Genomic DNA, 14022 nt, shown 5'->3' on the forward strand with positions numbered 1-14022 from the left:
GTGGCTCTGATCGTCTGAATAAAAGAACTTGTCTGTGTGGTCTCCTCTAGGGCCTCAGTACGGGACGGTGGGGCGAGCGTTTGGTTCGCTCTGAGCCCGAGGCCGAGAAGGTGAGCGACCTGCACATGGAGGTGAAGACTGCACTGACGGGAGAGCACCTGGAGAAAATCAAGAACTGGCAGAAGGACGCTTACCACAAACAGATGATGGGGGCTTCCAAGGAGACCTACCAAGAGAGCAGAAGATGGGCTTTCGCAAGGCACAGAAACCCTGGGCCAAGAAACTCAAGGAGGTACGAGCACAACAACTCCACACAGTCAGCAAACAAGGGCTTAACACTTCCAGGAAGCGTGAGGTTCAGTTAGCTGAAGCCTTCAGTAAATATGCCTGTGTTCAGCTTATTTGCACATGAAATTGTTTAGTATGTCAGTATGTTATCATTCTACTTGATTCCTCAATAAAAATGTAATCTACTTCTGATTTCTTTAAAATCCTTCAAAAACTTCTGTTTCTACTAATATTTTGATTCTCTTTGGCTAAACTGTGTATGCACATAAATATATAATCTAGAATAATAATATGACCATTACACCTGTCAGTACAGTCAGGAGAGAGTCATGTGAGAGAACGAAGATGTGGTGTGGTTATGCTTTTTGAGTGTAAAATTCGCATTTTATCTGTTCTGTCAAGTGGTGTGAGATTGGCGGGGCCCAGAAACATGTGTGCTGCAAGGTGCTCATCCAACCCATGCATTTGCATGCTCTTTGGAGCTGATATTACCACAACCCCACTGGTGTTCTCTGACACTGTATGAGGGCATGTGGTGGTTTGGCTCACTGTAAGATGATGACGGCAGGTGGATACGATGAAGAAGGCCCTACCACAACGCCTGTAAGGAGGAGGAAAACCGCCTCAGCCGAGAGAGTTCAAGGCAAGCTGGGAATAACAAACCCATGAGGCCAAAGAAGAAGCTGCAGGAGAAAGTGGAGAAGTGCCAGCAGGAAGTTCCGAAGGTCTGTACCCCAATGGTCTCTTCAACCACCATCCGCCCTCTCTCTGATGTTCTTTAAGAGCTTCTGTATGCAGATGAGCTCTCTGTTGAGTGGCTAACTGCTTTCTGTAGTGTTTCTGCAGTATTTACACTGTATAGGAACTTATAAAGAGTTGACACAGTTAGTGAAAGTTACTGTTCTTTATACAGAACCTCAAATGAACCGTCTCTTAAGTATTGTTTTTGTGCTTAAATAGTATTTATACAGTGTATTCACATTTTCTATATTTCAAATCGGCAATGTAAACCCTCTCATAAGAGTTTAGGTTCAAAAAGTGTTTAAAATGCATATATTCAATAATGAATTTCAAATGAACAATAACATCTGTCATGAACTAGTAACATTAAAACAAGTTTTACATTTTAGTAGTATAAACTGGCAAAAAATCTGTCATCACTGTATTTTAACGCTCAATTTCAGGTTGGTCCAGCAGATGCGCATATGATTGCGTTGTGTAATGCCGCTGCCGTGACTCGATGGTTTGTGATGGCGTGTGTTTGTGTTGGTGCTGCAGACGCAGGAGCGCTACAGGAAGTCTCTGGCGGGAGTGGAGATGATGACCCCTCATTACAAGGAGAACATGGAGCAGGTGTTCGAGCAGTGGCAGCAGTTTGAGGGCAAGAGACTGCACTTCTTCAGAGAGCTGCTGCTGGTCATCAAGCAGCACCTCGACCTCTCCCTCCAATCACAAGTGAGCACCTGACCGCTGTCGTGTTATCATTTGAATAGAGACGCACGGAGCGCTGTTGTTCTTCCGAGACCAGCATGCATGAGTCACTCTCATGCAAACCCCTCAGCTGTGATGGTCTGATAGTTGTTTATTCTCACACACATGGACAGCGTGCGCTAAACGTGTCTCTCTTTCAGGTACTCAACCATCTATCACACACTGGAGGACACGCTCCAGGCAGCCGACGCACAGGAAGACCTCAAGTGGTTCCGCTCCAACCAGGGCCCGGAATGCCATGGAACTGGCCTCAGTATTGAGGTACGACACACACAGAGAACCGTCAGGAGCTCCGACGCATGTGACTTCCTCCTGCCGATCACAGAAGGAGGCATTCACACTGCTCCGGTTACACACAGAGAAAGTGAACCGGGCCGACACACGAGCACCGTAACAGTGTCCTAACAGCAGTTCAGATGAAGCTTTGTCGTGAGGACCAGAACTGAAGTGAAGAACCTTATCATGTCACTGTGCCTGGATTACGCCCTCTTTTCTCCATACAGAGTGCGAATTGCTTTGCAGACTCTGCGACGGCATTCAAGTTGCAATGATGGCATTGCTTGCACAATGCCTGCCAAAAACCTTAGCCAAACGTACCCAGTGGAACAGCCAATGAGGTTTTTATATGATTTGCTATCCAAGTCATACCAAGCAACAGAGTCTCACTGCTTGTATACGTGGCGGAAATTACTGGGCAGTAACAAGGGCTTCAGTGGTCTTCAAAGGTGTTTAAAGCTCTTGCAGTTATTCAAGAGTCCTTGCCCATCTCTCCTCATTTTTTTGACATATCTACATTATTTCTTTTCTCATTTGGTTGCCTGCCCATTGTAATTTTTTGACTCGCCAAGACGAAAGGATGTCTCGTTCACGCCGTACAACTAAAGAAGAAATGTCATCATGGTTCATTTTCACAAGCAGTCTTCCACATGCTTCATGAAATGCATCACCGTTTTTTGTAGGTCACTAGTGGATCTGTGTCCACACCAACTCGAGTCTCCACATTCACAGACAGCTGAGGGCAGTTTTCACACACAACACACACACACTGATCCACTGACAGAAGACCCGGAAACAACCTCACACAGCTGCTGAGAGAGCGTGCCCAAACAAACACACTAAAACACAGCTCCAGATGAGGTTTGGGGACGCGGTGGTGACGGCTCTATCTTTAGCTCACACTGGTTAAGTCTGGCTTGAGTGTGACCACACTTCCACTAGACACACTATTGGGTGTTTGCGGTTCATCTGAGGAAAAACGTTATACGTGAGGCAAGTGGAAAGTGAATGTGAGCGGGTGATTCTCCACTGTAATCTGGAGAATCTGGTTTGGTGTTTACAAGCGAACAGGAACGGACAAGCTCCGACACACCCGTCCTGGAAGTTTTCTAGCACGTCTGAAGAGCCTGATTTTAGCGCTGGTTTGGTGTGTTTTGATTAGGGCTGGAGCTGAAACTATGCAGGATATGGTCCCACTAGGATAGATTACAAATACAAAAAATTACCAACAAGGCAAAACAAAACACCGGGCATATACAGAGGTTTTAAACGTCTTTACAGAAGAGGCCAGACTAAAAATATATGTGTTTTAATTTGATTTGAAACGACATTACACATTTAGTTTTGCTTAAGGTACAGTGGTAGAAGGAACAGAGATCAGAGGACCTTAAGAGGCTGTCTAGGTTTCATAATACTATAAGCTTTTTGGAAAAGATAGTCTGGAGCAAGGCCATCCAATGCCTTTATAAACTAATAACGAGATTTCTAAGATCAAATAGGAAAAAACGAACAGGTAACCCGTTGTAATGACTTTAATTCTGATGTACTCTGATCTATCCTTTTTGGTTTTGGTGTTTTATCAATAATTCGAGCAGCAGTCTATTGTTTGGATTACCTTGCAATTGGTTAAATCGTCGTTCGGTGGTAGGACCAGAAAAGAAGGGCATTACAATAGTCAAGCCTGCTAGTTATAAAATACATGCAATCATTTTCTTTTCTTGCTTTCTCAGAGAAAGAAAAGAAATGGTATTACTTGATTAAAATGCCGTTTTGGTAACATGACGTAGAAGGATTGGTGACATCCAGGAATTTATGTGTTGGATGCAATTTTGCGAGTGTATCGATTTTTCACAGTGTCATCAGAAGACAAGGCTACAAAACACCACTGTGTGTCAATCAACATGAGCTATGACAAAGAGAATACCATGCACCACCTCCTGATGCAAGTGACCGAGAGGTAACATATATATATTAAAAAAAGCAGTGGTCTAAAAAACTGATGGGGGGGGGCCTGAGGAACCCCACATAGTACCCTGTTATATTCAGGCAATGTATTAATAGATCTGCAAATGTTCTTTCACTAAGATATATAAAAAAAAAAAAAAAAAAAAAAAAAAACAATTTAAAGCGGTTCCAGCTTAGACCAAAATAGTCACTGTCTGAAACCATCTCTAGTTTCGAATTTGCAATTTAAGAATATAGTCAAACTGATTTAAAAACGATTTTTCTCTGAATGTTATAAAAAAAAAATGTAAGATTTGAGATGGGTCTATAATTACCTAGGAGTACAAATTCTGAGCTCCCTTTTTTTACACACAGGTTTTGACTAGGACAGAATCTACAGATCAGAAGGGAAAAATGGCCAAGGCTGGCAGGGAGTGATTTACTATCTCAAGGATATCAACAGATAGGGAGTCAAAAATACTTTTTGAAAGAGAGGTAGCAATTGGATCAAGGGAACAATAGATGTCTCAGTTCTGTTTACAACCTTTCTTAGTGTCCTCAACATTCAACCAGAGTAAAAACTTTCCATTTTAAGTAGTATTCTCTACACCTAATAAACAATGGAATGGAGGGAGCGTAATTAAACAGATCCCTGATCTAATGTTTATAACTTTATCTCTGAAGTAGCATGCAAACTCTTCACATTTCCAACTTGGTAACTCAGAACTATAATAAATTTTATGATTTATTAGTGAATCAGTTGTATTAAATAATAATCGGGGGTTATTAGTATAAGCAATTGTAAGTTTTGAGAAATAAGCTTTGCCGTGTTCTTTTGAATTGTCCTTTATTGTAAATTTTAGATTTTTTCATTTTGTTTTTAGTTTATTTTTAGTTTAGTTTTTCTAGATTTTGTTTTAGGACTTCTTCATTTAGTATTTTTAAGTTTTCTTTTGATTTTCTAGTTCTTTTTTTAATTTTATTAACTAAATCATCACAGGATGACGGTAAAATGTTCCTTTCAACAAGTCTTCAGAGGTAATATAACGTTTTTTAACAATTGGGTTCAGTTGCTCGGGTGACCCAGAGATGTTCTTGAATCTCAGATCAGTTCATTAGGATGCAAACAGGACATCATCTGTGAGCAGGAAGCAGCACAAAGGCAGGCGTAGGCAGTGGCTCTGATCGTCTGAATAAAGACTTGTCTGTGTGGTCTCCTCTAGGGCCTCAGTTACGGGACGGGTGGGGCGAGCGTGGTTCTCGCTCTGATGACCGAGGCCGAGAAGGTGAGCGACCTGCACATGGAGGTGAAGACTGCACTGACGGGAGAGCACCTGGAGAAAATCAAGAACTGGCAGAAGGACGCTTACCACAAACAGATGATTGGTGGCTTCAGGAGACCAAAGAAGCAGAAGATGTCTTTCGCAAGGCACAGAAACCCTGGGCCAAGAAACTCAAGGAGGTACAAGCACCACAACTCCACACAGTCAGCAAACAACAGGCTTAACACTGTCAGGGACCGCGTGAGGTTCAGTAATCTGAAGCCTTCAGTAAATAATGGCTGTGTTCAGCTTATTTTGCACATGAAATTGTTTAGTATGTCAGTATGTTATCATTCTAACTTGATTCCTCAATAAAAATGTAATCTACTTCTGATTTCTTTAAAATCCTTTAAAATCCTCAAAAAACTTCTGTTTTCTACTAATATTTGAGTTCTCTTTTGGCTAAACTGTGTATGCACATAAATAATAATCTAGAATAATAAATGACCATTACACCTGTCAAGTGCGTCATGAGAGAGTCATGAGAGCAGAACGAAGATGCGTGTGGTTATGCTTTTGAGTGTAAATTCGCATTTTATCTGTTCTGTCAAGTGTGTGAGATTGGTGTGGCCCAGAAACATCTGCAAGGTGCTCATCCACCCATGCATGCATGCTCTTTGGAGCTGATCGCATTATTTGTACCACACAACCCACACTGGTGTTCTCTGACACTGTATGAGGGCATGTGTGTTTGGCTCACTGTAATGATGACGGCAGGTGGATACGATGAAGAAGGCCTAACCACAACGCCTGTAAGGAGGAGAAAACCGCCTCCGCCGAGAGAGTTCAGAAGCAAGCTGGAGCACATAACAACCCCAGAGGCCCAAGAAGCGAAGCTGCAGGAGCCGAGTGGAGAAGTGCCAGCAGGAAGTTCAGAAGGTCTGTGGTCTCTTCAACCACCATCCGCCTCTCTCTGATGTGTCCCTTTAAGACTTCTTACTGTACTCCCCCAGATGAGCACTCTCCTGTTGAGTGGCTAACTGCTTTCTTTCTGTAGTGGTTTCTGCAGTATTTACACTGTCCCCCCCAGTACCCCGACCGAACTTATGAAAGAGTTGCACCAAGCAAACAGTAGTGAAAGTTACTGTTGTTTATAGAAGAACATCGGCTCAAAAAGTGTTAAAATGCATATATTTCAATAATGCATTTTTCAAATGAACAATAACATCTGTCATGAATAGTAACATTAAAACAAGTTGTAACACTTTTAGTAGTATAAACTGGCAACAAAATCTGTCATCATGTATTTTTTATAACGCTTCAATTTCAGGTTGGTCAAGCAGATGCGCATATGATTTGCGTGTGTAATGCCGCTGCAGTGACTCGATGGTTTGTGACGGCGTGTGTTTGTGTGGTGCTGCAGACGCAGTTCGCTACAGGAAGTCTCTGGAGGAGCTTGGAGATGATGACCCCTCAGCTACAAGGAGAACATGGAGCAGTGTGTCGAGCAGTGGCCGCAGTTTGAGGGCAAGAGGACTGCACTTCTTCAGAGAGCTGCTGCTGGTGCATCAAGCAGCACCTCGACCTCCATCCTCCAATCACAAGTGAGCACCTGAACGATGCCGTGTTATCATTTGAATAGAGACGCACAGGATTCGCTGTTGTTCTTCAGAGACCAGACCATTCATGAGTCACTCTCATGCAAACCCTCCAGCTGTGATGGTCTGGTAGTTGTTATTCTCACACACATGACAGCGTGCTAAACGTGTCTCTCTTTCAGGGTACTCACCATCGCTATCACACACGGGAGGACACGCTCCAGGCAGCCGACGCACAGGAAGACCCTCAAGTGGTTCCGCTCCAACCACGGGCCCGGCATGCCCATGAACTGGCCTCGGATTTGAGGTACGACACACACAGAGAACCGTCAGGAGCTCCAGAACTCATGTTGACTTCCTCCTGCCGATCACAGAATGAGGCGTTGCCACACTGGCTCGTTACACCCAGAGAAAGTGAACCCGGCGCTGACACCCGAGCACCATAACAGGTCATAACAGCAGTTTCAGATGAAGCTTTGTGTGAAGAACAGACTGAACATTGAAGACCTTATTCATCACACTGTGCCTGGATAAGGTCATGGGGACCTCACATAGCATCGTTCCCTAACACCAGCACAATGAGACTGAGGAGCTCTGGTGGAGGCAAAGGTTTACAGTTGAAATTGGGGAGTGAAGAAAAAAAAGTCAATTATGAGATACTATAGTCATAAGTATGAGTTAACTAGTCAAAGAGAACCAAAATTTTTAAAAAAAAAGTATAAGTAGAAAAAAGTTACATTATTATTAAAAAGTTGAAATCATGAGATACTGTGGTAATTATGAGATACTAAGTCATGATTATGAGATTAAATAGCTGAGAATCGTGAGATACTAAGTTTTAACTATAAAAAAGGTCAATGTAGTTTTTTTAAAAAATTGACATCATGAGATACGTTCATCATTAATGAGATGATAAGCCAGAATTATAGATAAGCCCATGATTTATGAGATAATAGTCGGAAGGAAACAAAAATAGAAATTCACAATCATTAATATTAGTCATAATTCTAAAAAGCTAAACTGACTCGTGAGATATTGTCGTAATTATGAGTACGCTATACAAGCATAAATGGAGCATAAATGGCCAAAAAAATGAGATAATTATGAGATCCGAAGTCTGTGGTGGAGGAAAAGATTTCTATTTCACTCTGTTCTTCCACAAAGCATGGTATTGAAATACACAAGTATCACATGGACTACTGATATGATACTTCATGCTGCTTCTGGTGATTTTGGAGTTTGATTTGCATCCACTTTGACTTGTGTGAGACCATAAGCTAAAGCAGTTTCAACGCTTTGATTAGAAAAGCCATGATAGGCTGAAGGGGCCGTGTGTGTGTGTGTGTGTGTGCTGCAGCATTAATTGGTCCCATGGACTCGAAAAATCAAACACTCAGTCCAGGAGGAGAAAAGCCAAGAGGAAACACGCTGATTGACGGAGACTCCCCTCAGCAGACAGAGCAGACCTCTAAACCAGCAGCAGGTGAGTGGTGTTGTGTGTAGTGTGTGTGTGTGTGTAGATCTTGAGTCTTATAGTGTGTATAACTCCAGTGAAGAACACCACGTTTTATTATTTCAAGTGCGTCTGGGTAAAGAAATGTGTGGAGCCCATTTCTGTCCTTGAGATAACTGTACTGTGATTAGTAGATCAAAAGCTATACTCTCCAGTATTGAGAGAAAACAGTCAAAGTTATGATAAAACGTACAAAAATCCTGCGATGGCTGACATTATCATGAGAATAAGTTGAAAATTGAGATACAAAGTCAAAATGAGAGCTAAAAAGTCTAATTGGTTTTTAGTCATAATTTGACTTTTTGTCAAGTTCAATCCAATTATTATTATCTCATAATTCTTGTCATTTTGACTCGTTTCATAATTACGACTGAGTATCTCATAATTTAGACTTATTCTCATAATAATGACAGTATCTCATGACTTTGTCTTTTTACTTCAGGATTTCAACTGTTAAATCTTCATTAGTTGTTGGAAGTGCAAGTGATCATTGAGGCGGTATCTCATAGTTTTGAGTTCTGTCATAATTGATGTGTTTATAAACAAGTGTCATGTTGATCTAGCGCTGGCTCCGGTGATATTCTGAAGCGACAACTGGAGCCGTGTGGAATTGGCTGAGCCCTTGTGTGTGTGTGATCCTTGTGAACCAGTCTCTGTGCTGTCAGTGTTGTCCTGTGCCCATGGCCAAGGTAGCTTAAACCCGTTTTTGATGAGGATGATGAGATGGTGAGGATGAAGATAGGGCCGGCGGAGCGGTCCGAGAGAGCAGGCCCGGTCCGCTGAGGGAAGTGACGTGCTCAAACTTGGTGACCATCCACTCCTCCGTCTCTCTCTCTGTCTGTCTGTGTTTGTGCATTGCATGGCCACACGTCAGCTGATCTTGAGTGCACACTGCATCTCTCCTGGGCTTGTGTGTGCGTGGTGTCTGAAGCGTGTGCTGTCGCCTGTCTCTCAGCGCTGGGACTGTAGAGACGACGACGGCGGCTGCCGGCTCTGACGAGGATGCAGGGAATCCCTTCACTAACACTAACTAGCAAATCCGGTTCGAGACGAGCCGTGCTCACACGTGTGAGGTGTGTGTGCCGGTGCGCAGCCCTATACGACTACGAGGGGCGTGGGCCGGGACGAGTCTGAGCTTCATGAGCAGGACGCTCACAGGAAGTCACGTGATCTAGCCCCTCCGTCGCTCTGTGTCTGCACCATGACTGTGTGTGCAGGAGATCAGCTGATGGAGATCAGCGAGGAGGACGAGCGGGGCTGGTGTAAGGGGCGCCTGAGCGACGGCACCGTCGGCCTCTACCCCGCCAACTACGTGGAGCACCTGCAGTGACAGCGCTGAAGTGCATGATGGGAAACAGGCCGAGCGCTCGAGCTGATCTCATGTGTTACAGTCCATCAGATCAACACTCATCACTCTCCAGGACAGCAGTCCTGGGCCATTTTAAAGAGAGTTACCAGCGCTGTTAGCTTTGAGGAACATAAGGGTGGGGATGGACATGATTGAGTTGTACTGCTCTGACCTCTGACCCCTGTGTCTGTGGGATGGGGGTGGGTCGGGTCACAGATGCACTTCAGTGTGTGTGTGTGTGTTGTGGTGTTATAGTGACAGATGCACTTCAGTGTGTGTGTGTGTTTTTCATATTTGTGCAGTGCTGAAATGGATTGAAGGAGCTGAATGTTGGGTTTGTGACGTCACATGACAAAACTCAGTTACACAGTTCATTGGTGTTTATTCAAGCTGACAATAAAGAATTGAATTCTGTATTTTCTGAATTATTCTTTTCCCTGATTGATATACATGTATGGATAAACATACAATTTTATCTTTATTGCCAATCTATTAAAGATAAAGTATTAATTATTCTAATTTTACACACCACACACACCACACACACATATATATATATATATATACTATACACACAAATAAATAACAAAAAAATACTTAAATGATGAATGCGCGCTGTACTGCTGGTGCAATGGAATGTATATTTTTAGGCGAGGCAAGTTTATTTGTAGAGCACATTTCATACACAATGGTAATTCAAAGTGCTTTAAATAACAGTTAAAAAATCACAATAATAAAAGTAGGATTTAAAATCTAAAATATTTGTTGTAATAATTTATTTAAAATGAAATTAAAAACAATTACATTTTATTTAAATATACCATGTATCAAAGCAAAATATGACGGTAGACAACATTGTTTCATTCACGCCATATGGTTGAATTTTTGTCTGCACAAACGTGTTATTTGAAACATTAAAATAGCCACGGTGTCAAGTTGTCGTCTCTCTGTTATGACTCGCGCTGCTGTTTGTTTTGTCATGCGAAGCGTCCGCGTGTGTTCCGCCAATCAGCGCGCGCCGTGCGCGTGACGTCACCGCAGGCGGAAGTGCGCCTGCTGCTTTGGGAGGCGTGTGCAGACTCTCCAGCGCCTCCGGTTTCCGCAGCGGTAAGCATGAGTACGGACCCCATAAACCACGACATCACCGCCGTGCTCCAAGCGTCTGCGCTCCGTGCCCACGAACAAGGTGAGAGTGAGCTCCACACACCGAGCCCCGCTCTGCTCTCGGCCGAGCGGGAAGCAGGAAGAGGTCTGCCACGTAACATGTTTATATCAAAACATATGGCAGCTGTACGCACACGGATCCTTCGTCGAGCTTATTATTAAACCAGCTTTTATTCTTGAAAACAAACAAAACGTCCTGATCCACAACTGCGCCGTTTCTAAACATTCTAAACGTTTTCATAAAGATATATTGTGTTGTTATTCTACTGGATCAAAGCAAAAAAAAAATAAAATAAGTGGCACAATAGATGCTTAGAAACAATGCTAGATTGTGTGTTAAGATTTTTGAGACTTCATTCTGTAAATCTGATTGATTATATGATCATTTGAAGGCAGACTGACTCTATATTCTTGCAGCTACAGCCAGTATGGTGCATGATGTGTATTGGGATTGGTGTGTATTTATTAGCTAGTGCTGGTGTTTCAGGTTTGTTTTGACTGCTCCGGTGAAGAACCCCAGCGTGGGCCAAGCCTCCCCACTTATGGTGTCTTTCTCTGCATTGACTGCTCAGGGACACACCGCTCACTGGGGAGTGCACCTGTCCTTCGGTCAGGTAACGTTAAACCGTTAAACCCCTTCATCAGGTCAAACTTTACACTCTCACACTGTCCGGCAGCAGGTAAACGACACTCTCACACTGTCCTTCATCCGGTAAACTGTACAGCTCACAACGGTCCTTTCATAAGGTAAACTGTACCAACTCTCACACTGTCCTTCGTACGGTAAAACTTTAAACAACCTCACACTCCTCTCATCAAGGAAACTTATACACTCTAACACTGTCGCTTCATCAGGTAACTTTAAACTCACCCACTGTCCTGTCTCAGGTTACTTTTGACACTCTCACCCCTGTCCGTCATCAGGATACTACTTACCACTCTCACACTGTCCTTAATCAGGTTATACTTTACACTCTCACACTCCATCAGGTAACCGGTACACTCCGCACACTCAATCAGCTAAAACTGTTAACAACCATTACACTGTTCGTTCATCAGGTTGACTTTACACACTGCACACTCCATCAGCAAATACGTAAACTTTAACAACGCTCGACACTGTCCTTCTCAGGTAAACTTGTAACCCTGTTTTACAACACTACTGCATCGGGTTAAACTTTACACTCTACACACGCCTTCATCAAGTAAACCTTTTAAACTCTAACACTGTCCTTCATCAGGTAAACTTAACAACTGTACACTCCTTCATCAAGGTAAACTTTACCACTCTCACACTGTACTTGCAGCAGGTAAACTTAACACTCTCACACGGTCCTTCATCAGGTATACCTTTAACTCTAACACTGTCCTTCATCAGCTAAACTGTACACTCTCACACTGGTCCTTCATTTATGGTTTAAACTTTTTACACTCTCACACTGTCCTTCATTCAGGGAAAATTTACACTCGCGACACTGGCCTTCATCAGGTGAAACTTACAACTCGCACACGGTCCTTCATCAGTGATACTTTTTACCCTCTCAAACTGTTCCTTCATCAGGTAGACTTTACACTCTCACAACTCCCATCAGGTAACATTACACCAGTACACTGTCCTTTCGTCAGGTAAACTGACACTGTGTACACTCCTTCCAGCAAGTAAACTTTACCACTGTTACACTGTCCGTCAGCAGGTCAACTTTTCACGCGCAACTCCTTCATCATCGCGAAACGTTACACGTGTTCCCATCATTCATCAGGTAAAATTGGACAGACTTCACACAGCCCTTCATATGGTAACCTGGACAACCATTCACACGGTCTTCAGCACGTAAACGTGAACCACGCTCACACGCCGGCATCCATATAAACGTGGGTTTTTGTGTACCAACCATTACACTGTCCTTCATCGCCGTAAACGTTTACACTCTCAACCACTCGTGTCATTCACGGCTCAAACTTTACACTTCCACAACTCCTGCAGCCGGTACCCGGTAAACGCGCACGACTCCTGACACTCCTTAATCAGGTAAACTTTCCCTTTGCACACTTTCCCAGTCAGGAGTAAAAAAATGAAAGAAAGTTATGGAAAGTCGGCGAACAAGGAGGAAGACCCGAGAACGGCTGTTAAGACAAGTATATGAAACAGCCGGCAAGAAGTGCTTGACAGGGCTCCATGCCAAGGGGGCAGTAACAAACTTACTAAATGTAGGGGCGGCACAGGACACAAGGGGCAGCGCCGGGTAGCTCAGTGAAGGAATAGAAGTATTTAAATTCAAATTGTCATCTTGATGTTGTTCAGGTCCGTCATGACAGTAAAGCTCGATCAGCAACGACGCTGCTACATGTGGTCGTGGGGTTCACCTTACTTTTTCACAGTGCTGTCAGTGTTTCTGCTGTGACTCTTGTTGTTGAGATGAGTTTTTCTCACCTCTGTTGCAGGTCCACTGAGCTGGACTCGAACTGGTCCTGGTATCAGCTGCGCTGTATGCAGGTGGGAGGAAAATGCCAGGCGCGGTGAGTGTCACAAACCATGCTAAATCCGCACCCTGTGTGCTCAGCACGGTGTGTTTGTGAGGAGCATGAATTTGAGTGTGTTCCCTACCCATAGTGCCTTCTTCAGTCCAGTCACACGGCTGTATCAACCAACGCAGGCCAACGCCAAATACAACAGCAGAGCAGCGGCTCTGTACCCCGCGGAGAGATCAATAGTCTGGCCCCGCAGGCCACCGACCAGCACGCGCAACGAGGTCACACACACAGCACCTCTCATCTCTCACTACACAGTTCGGACGTGCCGCACTCAATTTGGGAGCTTCCAGCGCTCGTAATATTAATCATTTTATATAAATAGTGTTAAACTATTAGGTACAAGTCCAATCTCACTCATTGTCCTCCTCAACTGTTCATAATTCTGTGGAAAACTCACCCAGACTCTTCTTCACCCACACACCCAGGTGACTTCATACGGCCAATTGGTTACATAATTTATGTAAACGTTTGCATGGAAAAACTCATCATAAATATGTGAAAAATTTATTAACCTGTTCTGTTAATGCTTGTGTGGTGATTTTTCCCAGACCCCCCTTAGAGTACGGATTCAGAGTTCAGATGAACACCAGCCCCACCACAGAATGA

The 14022-nt window shown here is 43.6% G+C and overlaps 2 pseudogenes; both read left to right on the forward strand.

Annotated features, from left to right (window-relative positions):
* The window catches only part of LOC109048893, a 73501-nt pseudogene extending 71462 nt beyond the window's left edge, over window positions 1–2039 (forward strand).
* Window positions 2040–10833: 8794 nt separating this feature from the next.
* On the forward strand, window positions 10834–14022 carry LOC122142791 (annotated as a pseudogene).

Source organism: Cyprinus carpio, unplaced genomic scaffold, assembly GCF_018340385.1.
Source record: "Cyprinus carpio isolate SPL01 unplaced genomic scaffold, ASM1834038v1 S000000168, whole genome shotgun sequence".
NCBI lineage: Eukaryota > Metazoa > Chordata > Actinopteri > Cypriniformes > Cyprinidae > Cyprinus > Cyprinus carpio.